The following is a 12581-nucleotide window of genomic DNA, read 5'->3' as shown; positions in this document are numbered from 1 at the left end:
ACTTAATTTAAAACGCTATTTTTTTATGATTGCATGTTACTCATTTTTTACAAAAAATCATATTTTCAATTGGCCTTTATTAAAAAATATTGAGCTAATCTGTCACAAACGGTTAACTGTTTTTCTAACTGTGTGACTGGTAATTTCACTTTGTGCCAGTCATCTAATTACCCTTATCTCTAAATTGGTCATAAACACTTATTTAAGCCACATTCTTATCAGAAAGATAAGCACTGAACTATAATTAGTGTTTATAAGGTCAGAGAGCAGAAATAAGGAGTCCATCTACTTCTGGTCTGAAGGAAAAGACAGAAAATCCAAAGGGTGCTACTATAGCATGTCAGCTCTGTATAGAAAAAAAGAAGCCATATTTTTCATAAAGACCAATTTCATAAATTATTTTTAGCTCAAAACAAGTACAATGCAATAATAAAACAAAAAAGTGGCCCGAAAGGTGTACATAGCCTATAAATAATTCCCAGATCCTATTATGTGCATCTTTCATGTGTCCAGCCACAGGGTTGTCATCTTCTTCATCACATAAAAGTATCCTCCAATATTTAGTGAAAATCTCCGGATCTCCCGTGACAAATTATTGTATCTGCCAATCACCCTCATGTTAATCCTCCATTCATGTTTATTGTGTATCTTTGGAGTTAATAGATCAGCATGCTTTTGTTGGAGCGCAAATCAGTAAGAGCTGTGAAGGACCTGTTTCAGATAACCTCGCCTTTGAAATCACTGTTCTAGATCCCTAGATTGCTTCCTAAATTAGGTAATTTCCCTTTAAGGAGAAATTTAGGATTAGCAGATAATTTGAAGGTGGAATTAGAGTCAGATGTTTCCAATGGGATAACAATAAGATGTGAGTAGGTGACCTGTTTTTTTTAAAGAACAGGGATTCATTAAAGTCAGATCTTTACAACACATTAGTGCTCATCAGACTGTAAAAGGTTAAAAAAAATCTCTAAAGAGCTTGTACTCAGCCAATTAACATTGATGTTGTATACAAAATCATTAATACTTTTCCACAAGAGTGGTTGACTAACAAAGATCATGCCAAATGTAAGGCATGTAATAGTCTGCATGGTCATAAAGGAACCCATGGTAACCTCTAAGCAACTAAGGAACCCGTGTTAGCCTCTATGTAACTAAAGGTCTTTTTGACATAGCTAATGCTATTGTTCATGAGTCCAAAAACAAAAAAGACACAAATTATAAACACATTCTGCACAATATGATAGATACGCAGATGTATATGGCCATAATTTAAAGTATGGCCACCCCCAAATCTGCATGCACTCCTATTATCCCACCTATTCCACAAGCTGCTTTTAATTAGTGTGATACATATAGCAGAGTTTGCTGTTCCTCTCATTGGATGCCTGATGACAAACCTAGGTAACAACTGTAGCAACACAGTATATGAATATGTGAGTTCTGCTCTCTATCACTGGCATAGGTATTAAATAGAGTATATTCCGACTTGAGATCACCTTGCCATGGTAGGTGGGCACAGATTTTTTTTAAATCAAAATATATTTGATAAAAGCCTTGTTTATTTATCATATCAAATGTGGTATTAGTTTTCATATAGATTTTGCATTTAGTGCCTTGAGAATCAGGGGCGTAACTAGAAGTGACTGGGCCCCACAGCAAATATTTGTAAGGGACCCCCAGCGCGCTTCGCATCTCCCTCCTCCTGTGTAAACCCCACTCCTTTGGCACAGTGTAGAGGTATACTGTATATTGTGTGGCACAGTGTAGAGGTATACTGTATATTGTGTGGCACAGTGTAGAGGTATACTGTATATTGTGGGGCACAGTGTAGAGGTATACTGTATATTGTGGGGCACAGTGTAGAGGTATACTGTATATTGTGTGGCACAGTGTAGCGGTATACTGTATATTGTGGGGCACAGTGTAGAGGTATACTGTATATTGTGTGGCACAGTGTAGCGGTATACTGTATATTGTGGGGCACAGTGTAGAGGTATACTGTATATTGTGGGGCACAGTGTAGAGGTATACTGTATATTGTGTGGCACAGTGTAGCTGTATACTGTATATTGTGTGGCACAGTGTAGAGGTATACTGTATATTGTGGGGCACAGTGTAGAGGTATACTGTATATTGTGGGGCACAGTGTAGAGGCATACTGTATATTGTGGGGCACAGTGTAGAGGTATACTGTATATTGTGGGGCACAGTGTAGAGGTATACTGTATATTGTGGGGCACAGTGTAGCAGTATACTGTATATTGTGGGGCACAGTGTAGAGGCATACTGTATATTGTGGGGCACAGTGTAGAGGTATACTGTATATTGTGGGGCACAGTGTAGAGGCATACTGTATATTGTGGGGCACAGTGTAGAGGCATACTGTATATTGTGTGGCACAGTGTAGCGGTATACTGTACATTGTGGGGCACAGTGTAGCGGTATACTGTATATTGTGGGGCACGGTGTATGCTATGTGTGTACAACATAAACATATTTCACATGAACACTTACAGTTACTTGGCTTGGCCCTTGGGGGTCTCGGACGCCACTTCCACACTTTGGCCGGGGTCTCGGCGGAGCTGATGTTGTGTTTTATCCTAATGAGAAAGATTTTATAATAAGGATTTGGAGAAGGGGCAGAGGGATAGCAGAGCAGGGAGAGGCTGGTGCTGCTACTAGGGGGTCATACCATGGGGGAGTAATAAAGCCCACCATAATGCCCCCCCAGTAGAAATAATTCTCCTTATAATGTGACAGTGCAAAAATACCCCCTTGTAATGCCCCCAGTTGAGCTAATGTCCCCATAGTGCCCCCATAATGTGCCAGTATAAAATGCCCCTATATCGTGCCCCCAGTAAATTCCCCCATAGTGCTCCTCTCCCCCCTTCCTGCTAGTGCCCCCCATAATGTACCAGTATAAAATGCCCCATATATAGTGCCCCGGTAGATGCCCCTCAGTGTCCGGCCTCTGATAGGCTGCCGGCCTAGTGTCCCCCATAATGCCCCCCAATAATGTGCCAGTAAGTGTCCCCATAGATGCCCCCCCATCATGTGCCAGTATCAAGTGCCTCTCCCCCCCCCCCCACATGTCCCAGTATTATAGTGCCATCTTCCCCATGTGCCAGTATCAAGTGCCTCTCTCCTTCCCACCCCCCATGTGCCAGTATCATAGTGCCAAACCCCCCCATGTGCCAGTATCAAGTGCCTCTCTCTTCCCCCCCATGTCCCATTATCATAGTGCCATCTCCCCCCAAAAAAGTGCCAGTATTAAGTGCCTCTCCCCCCCCATGTGCCAGTATCATAGTGCCAACCCCCCCCCCCACACACACATGCCAGTATCAAGTGCCTCTCTCCTCCCCCCCATGTCCCAGTATCATAGTGCCAACTGCCATCTCCCCCCCCCCCAAAAAAAAGTGCCAATATCAAGTGCCTCTCTCCCTCCCCCTCCCCATGTGCCAGTATCAGGTTACTCTCCCCCCCCCATGTGCCAGTATCAAGTGCCAACCCCCCCTCTCCCCTCCAGGTGCCAGTATCAGGTGCCTCCCCCCCCCATGTCCCAGTATCATAGTGCCATCTCCCCCCCCCCCACACAAAAAAAGTGCCAGTATCAAGTGCCTCTCTCCCTCCCACCCCACCCCATATGCCAGTATCAGGTGCCAACCCCTCTCCCCCCCATGTGCCAGTATGAGGTGCCTCTTCCCCCCCCCCATGTGCCAGTATCAGGTGCCAACCCCCCCCCCTCCCCCCCAGGTGCCAGTATCAGGTGCCACTCTCCCCCCCCCCATATGCCAATATCAGGTGCCACTCTCCCTCCCCCCCTATGCCAGTATCAGGTGCCACTTTCTCCCCCCCACTATGCCAGTATCAGGTGCCACTCTCCCCCCCCCATATGCCAGTATCAAGTGCCACTCTCCCTCCCCCCCCCCATGCCAGTATCAGGTGCCACTCTCCTTCCCCCCCTATGCCAGTATCAGGTGCCAACCCCTCTCCCCCCATGTGCCAGTATCAGGTGCCTCTTCCCCCCCATGTGCCAGTATCAGGTGCCAACCCCCCTCCCCCCCAGGTGCCAGTATCAAGTGCCAACCCCCCTCCCCCCATGTGCCAGTATCAGGTGCCACTGCCAGTATCAGGTGCCACTCTCCCCCCCCCATGCCAGTATCAGGTGCCACTCCCCTCCCCCCCTATGCCAGTATCAGGTGCCAACCCCTCTCCCCCCCATGTGCCAGTATCAGGTGCCTCTTCCTCCCCATGTGCCAGTATCAGGTGCCAACCCCCCTCCCCCCCCCAGGTGCCAGTATCAGGTGCCAGTATCAGGTGCCAACCCCCCTCCCCCATGTGCCAGTATCAGGTGCCACTGCCAGTATCAGGTGCCTCCCGCTCCCCCATGGCAGTAACAGTCGGGTATTAAAAAAAGAAATAATAAACACTTCTACTTACCTCCATGTCAGCGATGCCATGCAGCCTCTTCCTGTGTCCCGCCTTGTATTCTGTCCCGCCCTGTATGTCCTTATATGGAGTCAGTGCTTGTATTTCAGAAAAAGCTTCTGCTGGGATTCGAACCCACGACCTTCTGCTTCAGAGGCAAAGCAGCTAACCACTAGACCAGACCAGCTGCCATGCTCCTCACTGAAAAAAAAATGAGACTTTTACTTTTATAGCTGGCTCACATCTATACACATGACAGCTGCTCATATATAGAGATATAGCAGAGCTGAATGTGCTGAAACAGCTGTCATATACAGATATAGCAGTATCTCAGATATATCTCTATATGACAGCTGTTCCAGCACACTCAGCAATGCTATATCTCTATATGATAGCTGCCCCAGCAAACCCAGCTCTGCTACATCTATGCATATGACAGCTGCTCAAACACACCCAGCACTGCTATATCTCTATATGACAGCTGTCCCAGCACACTCAGCTCTGCTATATCTCTATATATGACAGCTGCTCCAGCACACCCAGCTCTGCTACATCTATATATCTCTAAGTATTGCTATACAGTAGATATATATATAGATATAGCAGAGCTGAGTGTGCTGGGGCAGCTGTCATGTGTATAGATGTAGCAGAGCTGGCTGTGTTTCGGCAGCTGTCATTTGTATAGATGTAGTAGAGCTGGGTTTGCTGGGGCAGCTGTCATATATAGAGATATAGCAGAGCTGATTGTGCTGGGACAGCTGTCATATAGAGATATAGCAGTGCTGGGTGTGTTGGGGGCAGCTGTCATGTGTATAGATGTAGCAGAGCTGACTGTGTTTTGGCAGCTGTCATGTGTATAGATGTAGTAGAGCTGGGTTTGCTGGGACAGCTGTCATATATAGAGATATAGCAGAGCTGAGTGTGTTGGGGGCAGCTGTCATGTGTAAAGATGTAGCAGGGCTGGCTGTGTTTTGGTAGCTGTCATGTGTATAGATGTAGTAGAGCTGGGTTTGCTGGGGCAGCTATCATATATAGAGATATAGCAGAGCTGAGTGTGCAGGGACAGCTGTCATATAGAGATATAGCAGTGCTAGGTGTGTTTGGGCAGCTGTCATGTGTATAGATGTACAATTAGCCAGCTATAACAGTAGAAGTCTCATATTTTTTCAATGAGTTGTAATGCAGAGGGTAAATGCTTTGCCACTGATACACTGCTAGATTGGAGGTTGTGGGTTCGAATCCCAGACCAGGAGACTTTAGCAGACAGTAAAATTAGATCACACTAGCGGCTGCTGTGAAGGGGCCCTGAACACGATATTTAACTAACTTGAAAATAAAACTGACACACACGCTGCCGGGGCGTCGGGCCCGAAGCAGCTGCTTCCCCTGCTTCCCCGGTAGTTACGCCACTGTTGAGAATGCTGTTATGTTCTGTTTACTGATGCAAAACAGGCCTACTTCTCATCTCTCATATCTTCCCTGTCCCACAACCCTAAACAACTTTTTAACACTTTTAACTCCCTTCTCCGTCCCCCAGCGCCCCCACCCTCTCCTCTCTTCTCAGCTAAGGACTTTGCCAAATACTTCAAACAAAAGATAGTCAACATCAGAGAAAGCTTTACTACACAGTCCCCACAGACTCCTCTCTACACAACTATTCGGTCCTCTTCTCCCAAAACCCTCTTCTCCACCATTACAGAAGAGAAACTCTCCACTCTACTCTCCAGATCTCATCTGACCACCTGTGCACTTGACCCAATCCCATCCCACCTCATCCCTAGCCTCACCACAGTGTTTATCCCAGCCCTAACTCATCTCATCTCTAACTCATCTCATCTCACAGTGTTTATCCCAGCCTATCACTAACCTCTGGTGTTTTCCCCTCTTATTTTAAACATTCTACCATTACACCCATCCTCAAAAAGCCTTCACTTGACCCATCTTCTTTGTCCAGTTATCGCCCCATATCACTTCTTCCGTATGCCTCAAAGCTACTTGAACAACATGTCCATTCTGAACTGTCCTCTCACCTCTCCTCCTGCTCCCTCTTTGACCACCTACAATCTGGCTTCCGACCCCACCACTCGACTAAGACTGCCCTCACCAAAGTCACCAATGACCTACTAACAGCCAAAACCAAGAAACAATACTCTGTCCTCCTTCTCCTTGACCTGTCCTCTGCCTTTGACACAGTCGACCACTCCCTTCTGTTGCAAACTCTCTCATCTCTTGGCATCACTGACCTAGCCCTCTCCTGGATTACATCATACTTCACAGACTGGACGTTTAGCGTCTCCCACTCCTGCACCACCTCCTCGTCTCATTCCCTCTCTGTTGGTGTCCCGCAAGGCTCTATCCTAGGACCCCTGCTCTTCTCTATCTACACTTTTGGCCTGGGACAGCTCATAGAGTCCCATGGCTTTCAGTATCACTCTTATGCTGACGACAAATCTACCTCTCTGGTCCAGACATCACCACCTTACTATCAAGAATCCCACAATGACTATCTTCTATATCAAGGATCAGCAACCTCCGGCACTCCAGATGTTCTGAAACTACAACTCCCAGAATGCTCTTCGGGAGTTGTGAGAACAGCCGAGCATGTTTGCATGCTGGGAGTTGTAGTTTCACAGCAGCTGGAGTGCCGAAGGTTGCTGATCCCTGTTCTATATCATCCTTCTTTGCCTTTCGCTTTCTAAAACCTAACATGGATAAAACAGAATTCATCATCTTTCCCCTATCTTGCTTAATCCCCCCAACAGACCTATCTATCACGATCAATGGCTGCACACTCTCCTCAGTCAACCAAGTCCGCTGCCTTAGAGTGACCTTAGATTCTGCCCTTTCTTTCCGACCGCACATCCAAGCCCTTTCCACCACCGACGCCTTCAACTCAAACACATCTCCCGCATCCGCGCTTTCCTTAACTTTGAATCTGCGAAAATGCTTGTACATGCCCTAATCATCTCCCGCCTAGACTACTGCAACACTCTCCTCTGTGGCCTTCCATCTAGCACTCTTGCACCCCTCCAATCTATCCTCAACTCTGCTGCCCGACTAATTCACCTCTCACCCTATTACTCCTCTGCCTGTCCCCTCTGCCAATCCCTTCACTGGCTCCCCATTGCCCAGCGAATTCACTTCAAAGTACTAACAAATACATACAAGGCCGTCCATAACCTGTCCCCTTTCTACATCTCTGAGCTACTTTCCCGATACATCCCCACACACACTCTCTGATCCTCTTATCATCTCTTCCCACAATCGACTCCAAGATTTCTCCCGTGCATCCCCCATACTCTGGAACTCATTACCCCAACATATCAGACTCTCACCTACAGTGGAATCCTTCAAAAGAAACCTGAAAACCCACCTCTACAACCAGTGATCCTGCTGCCTCTATACCGCCATGACCAACTTCACCCGCACCTACTAGTGTCCTTCTCCCATACCATGTAGATTGTAAGCCCTCACGGGCAGGGCCCTCTCTCCTTCTGTACCAGTCTATAACTCGTCTTGTTTATGATTAGTGCAATTGTCTGTATTATGTATGTGCACCTCTTATCAGATGTACAGCGCTATGGAATGAATGGCGCTTTAATAATAAATAATAACAATAATAATGTTCTGTAATGTTTTTGATTTCACCATCCGGAGGAAACTGAACAACAGTGGCGTGCCTGGCAGGATTGCAAAAAGAAAGCCTCTTCTCTCCACAAAGAACATTGCTGCCCATTCGCAGTTTGCTGAAGGTCATCTGGACAAACCAGAAGGGGTTTATGATCAGATGCACAGTCAGGGCCGCATTGCCAATTAGGTAAGGTTAGGCGATTGCCTCAGGAGACGCGGCCCTGGTGACAAGTGGGGGGCGGCAACGGCAGGGCAGCAAGAATGGAGATGAATGCTTCCATTGTAGAAGCTCTCATCTCTATATTCATCTGTATCGCCGTACTCAGGACAGCAATACAGATGAATGGTGAGGAAGGGCAGGGAGACGTCTCTTTTACCATTCCTCTGATAGGCTGCAGGCCTAGTGCCTGTAGATTATCAGAGGCCGGTGCAGGCGGTGCGATGAGCTGTACAGCTCGGGACACAGGCCAGAAGAGGCCTGCATCGAATCACTGCCAGCCTCATGGAGGTAAGTATATTTTTTTATATAGCACAATGCAGGAAAGGAGCACTATGGGGTCTTCTAGGGGCACTTCTTATTGTTACATCATTAGGGTACTATGGGGGCATCCACTGATGACAGAAAGAAGGGGTATTTTATATGGGGAAGGAAGAGACGAGCACTATGGGGCATCTATTGGGGGCACTAAGAGGGTATTTTATATGGGCACGTTATGGGGGCACTATGGGGAAGGGGGAGAGGAGCACTATGGTGGCATCTATTGGGTGCACTAAAAAGGTTTATACTGGCAAATTATAGGGGGGCACTATGAGGGCATCTTCTTGGGTACTCTGTCTAGGGGCATGTTATACTAGGACACATAATGGGGCACTATGAGGAAGGGGAGAGGAACACTGTGGGGGCACTAAGAAGGGGTATTTTATACTGGCAAATTATGGGGGACACTGAGGGCATCTACTTGGGCACTATGTAGGGGCATTTTATACTGGTACCTTATAGAGGGCAGTATGAGGAAGGGAGGAGCACTATACAGGCATTTACTGGGGGCACTATATAGGGGTATTTTATACTGGCATTATGGGGGCAATATGGGGACATAAGCTGAGCTGGGGGCACTAAAAGGGGGTATTTTTTGTACTGGCACACAAAACAGGGTCATTTTTGTACTAGTGCACATTATTAGGGGACATTTTTTGCACTGGCGCACATTATAAGGGGGCATTTTTTGTACTGGTGCACATTTTAAGGAAGTATTTTTCTACTGTCACATTATAAGGAGAATTATTACTATGGGGGGAGCATTATGGTATGCTTTATTACTATTGGGGGACTATGGGGAACATGATTACTAGCATGGGCTGTATTATTACTAGCACTATTCCTTCTGGAGCACAGTGGGGACATTACTACTGTTAGGGGCACTATTACTATCAAGTGCGCTCTGGCAGAGAATTATTAGTTGGGACTTTTGGGAGCACTATTACTGTGGGAGCACCCTGGCACAGTATCAGCTTGGCACAGTTATTTTTAGGGGAGATGTTTACACTATTGGTGTCAGGGACACTATTTGCTGGGTGCATTTATTTTAGGACTCTGTATTCCAATCATTATTAAACGGCATTAGCTGCATGGCACTAGTATTATCAGGGGGACTATTTCTGCAGTATAGTATTGGGGAGCATGGCAGGCACAGTATTGGAGGTAGTCAGATAATTTTTTCAGAAGGTGGGAGGATGATGGAAAAGTAGGAAACTAAGATTTTTTTGTCAAAGCTGCAGAGACGAGAGATGGCTGAAAAATCATCATGGTGGTCTGGTCTGAATTGAGAAGATGAGGAAGAGAACATCTCTATCAAAGGTGACGTCACTGAATGTAAGAGGTATGGGGCTTTGTATTACTCTGTATGCCTTGTAGTAATATATGTAATGTTAGGAGGGAAGGGTTTAGGTTGAGAATTTGGTACTGGGGTAGGGGGGGGTGACGCTGTTTCAATTTTCGCCTGAGGCAGCAGAAAGGCTAGGTGCACCCCTGTGCACAGTGTCATAGATGTACAGAGGTGCATGCAGACTTGCTACATGTCATGTGGCAGTGCAATAGCCTTCAGAGGTTTTGGGATAAGGTCTATAATCTTATCACTATGCTTTTCCATTTTAACCCATGTGGGGATTCGCTCTGGTAGGCAGGGTAAGCGTACGCAGTACAGAGGCAAAAACCAGTTTGTAAAGCAAAACTTCACTGTTTATTCACACATAAGGTATAGCACAAAACTCAAGTCACTTTGCAGTTTTGGTGTTTGTTCACACACACGAAAAGTTCATAAAGCAGGAAAGTCACCTTTTCTCCTGGGTGTTAGTTCACATCCTGCTGGCAGTTCTGCCTTGTCAAGTCCATAAGCAGGCTCTAGGAGGCCTCTTTCCCCTACACCCGGGTCTCAGCCCTCCAACTCGGCACAAGCCTCAGATTCCAACACAGAAATCCCCTCTGCATGTCTTTTAAAGGCAGCTAGGTGTTAACAAAAACCCGGATCGGCACCTGCGATCCAGTCCTGTGTTTGACCTTACCTGACTGCTAATTAGTGCAGCAGCACACAGTGGGAGGAATATACCTGCCTCCACATACAATTCCCTTTACTGTGTCACACCCAATAAGATCCCTCATAGTGGATGTTCTGGGTCATGTGGCTGATCTTCCTTTATTTGAGGACAAAAGATTAGCTGTTCAAAAAATTATTTATCAAATCAGTAAAGTTGTATAGTGTCTAAGAGGCTGGAACGTAATTCCCCAAGATATAAGGAACTGATAAACAACCTTAATGGGGTTATTAGGATTGAGTAAGATCAGGGGCAGATTTGGTATTTCTGAGGCTCCAAGCAAAGTTATTTCTAGGGGGCCCCTGTCGCACCTGTAAGCCCCAACCCATGTCACTGCTAAACGCCCCATTACAATGTTAACATGGTGACCCCCTGATATTCCCCCAACACAATTTGCTGCTCCTTGAAGTGCCCCCTTCCAGTATGATTCTGCCTGATGTGCAGTATATTGCCCCATGATGTGCCCTTTGTACAGTATATTGCCCCCTGCATGTGTCTCCATATTATTATATTGCCCCCTATGACAAACAGCACCTTAGAGCCTCGTCTGACGTCACTAGCACTCCGGGATCACGCGGTACAGTCTCGCTACTAGTGAGGGTGGCCCACGCGACCGCCGCCACAGCACAACACTCACTCATAACCCTGACAGGCTGAGAGAGCCCTTTCACTGCCCTAGTGAAACAGAGCCCTGCCAGCCCGGTAGACTGCCACCAGTTCCTCGTACAATATAAGACCGGTCAATTAACAGGATTATATCGGGCCAGAAACCAGCCCAGGTAGCATGTAACATTATACCGAAACACAGACGTGTGGGATTCGTGGATCGAGATAGAAGAACAGCAGATTAAATCATATATTTAATCGCCTTAAGGGCACACTAGACAACAACACTACATACACAAAGGCTATATATACAATGGTCACAGATTCAAATACAGGTGATAACACAGGCAGAGTTAACAGATAATGTGAAAGTCAGGTACTGGATATATGTATATTCCTTGATGCTGCAGTCACATGGGAGGCAGTGAGGTCAGCGGGGCTTCCAGGTCTCTCCAAACACGATACATGGCGTGATCTCCCTTCAGAGAAAGACAATAGCCACTGCATCGCACTGGTTTACCCTTGGTCAGTCACACCCCTCCTTCCCCCTAGGAGGATCCCACTCTCCCTCCCTTTGGTAATGGTAGCTAAAAATCCCAAAACCCAATATGGATCATAACTTCTCATCGGAAGATCATAGGGAGATGGTTCTGGTGCCAATGATTCCCAGGTCCCTGGGAGACCAAACATGGCGTTGCTACTTAGCTCCTACTGTGAGGTCTCCATATCTCCCCTTCCCTGCATCCTATAAGCAAGTGAGGTCCAGGGGAGCTCAGGCCTGAGATCACGAAGAAATAAACGGCACAAGCTAGATGCAGTAGGCATAATGTTGTCACTTCATCGCGCCTGCGCCTGCCTTCACCACACCACTAGACTAGACCAGTGAATGGTGGGGCAAGGAGTTGACGGCTCTCTGCTTCACCATTGTATTCAACTGTATCCAAGTCCAATGCATATGGATGCACTTGAAACAGCGACCACTGCCAGGAACACCCACCCATTTGATATCACCAGCAGGGTCCCCCTGATCCCTCGCGCCCCACACAATTGCGTGATTTGCATAGTGGTCAAAACCGCCACTGAGTAAGGTATATACCTTAAAAAAGGTGCACTTAAAATACTGAGTCAGAGGTATCTTTGACTAGCAACAGTAGGATTGCCATCTACATCTCTCCACAGAGTTACAGCCTTATTAACTAATAAGCTCAGTATGTATACAAAGTGTACTGTAGATAAACTGTAATATCCTGCCAGTAAAATGTACTTCTGTGTACATGTGAATACATATCACCTTAAGGCAACATATAAAGAGAGAGTGGAACTGG

The sequence above is a fragment of the Bufo gargarizans genome, chromosome 1 (assembly GCF_014858855.1).
Source record: "Bufo gargarizans isolate SCDJY-AF-19 chromosome 1, ASM1485885v1, whole genome shotgun sequence".
Classification (NCBI taxonomy): domain Eukaryota; kingdom Metazoa; phylum Chordata; class Amphibia; order Anura; family Bufonidae; genus Bufo; species Bufo gargarizans.
Note: the sequence above shows the minus strand (reverse complement) of the source record.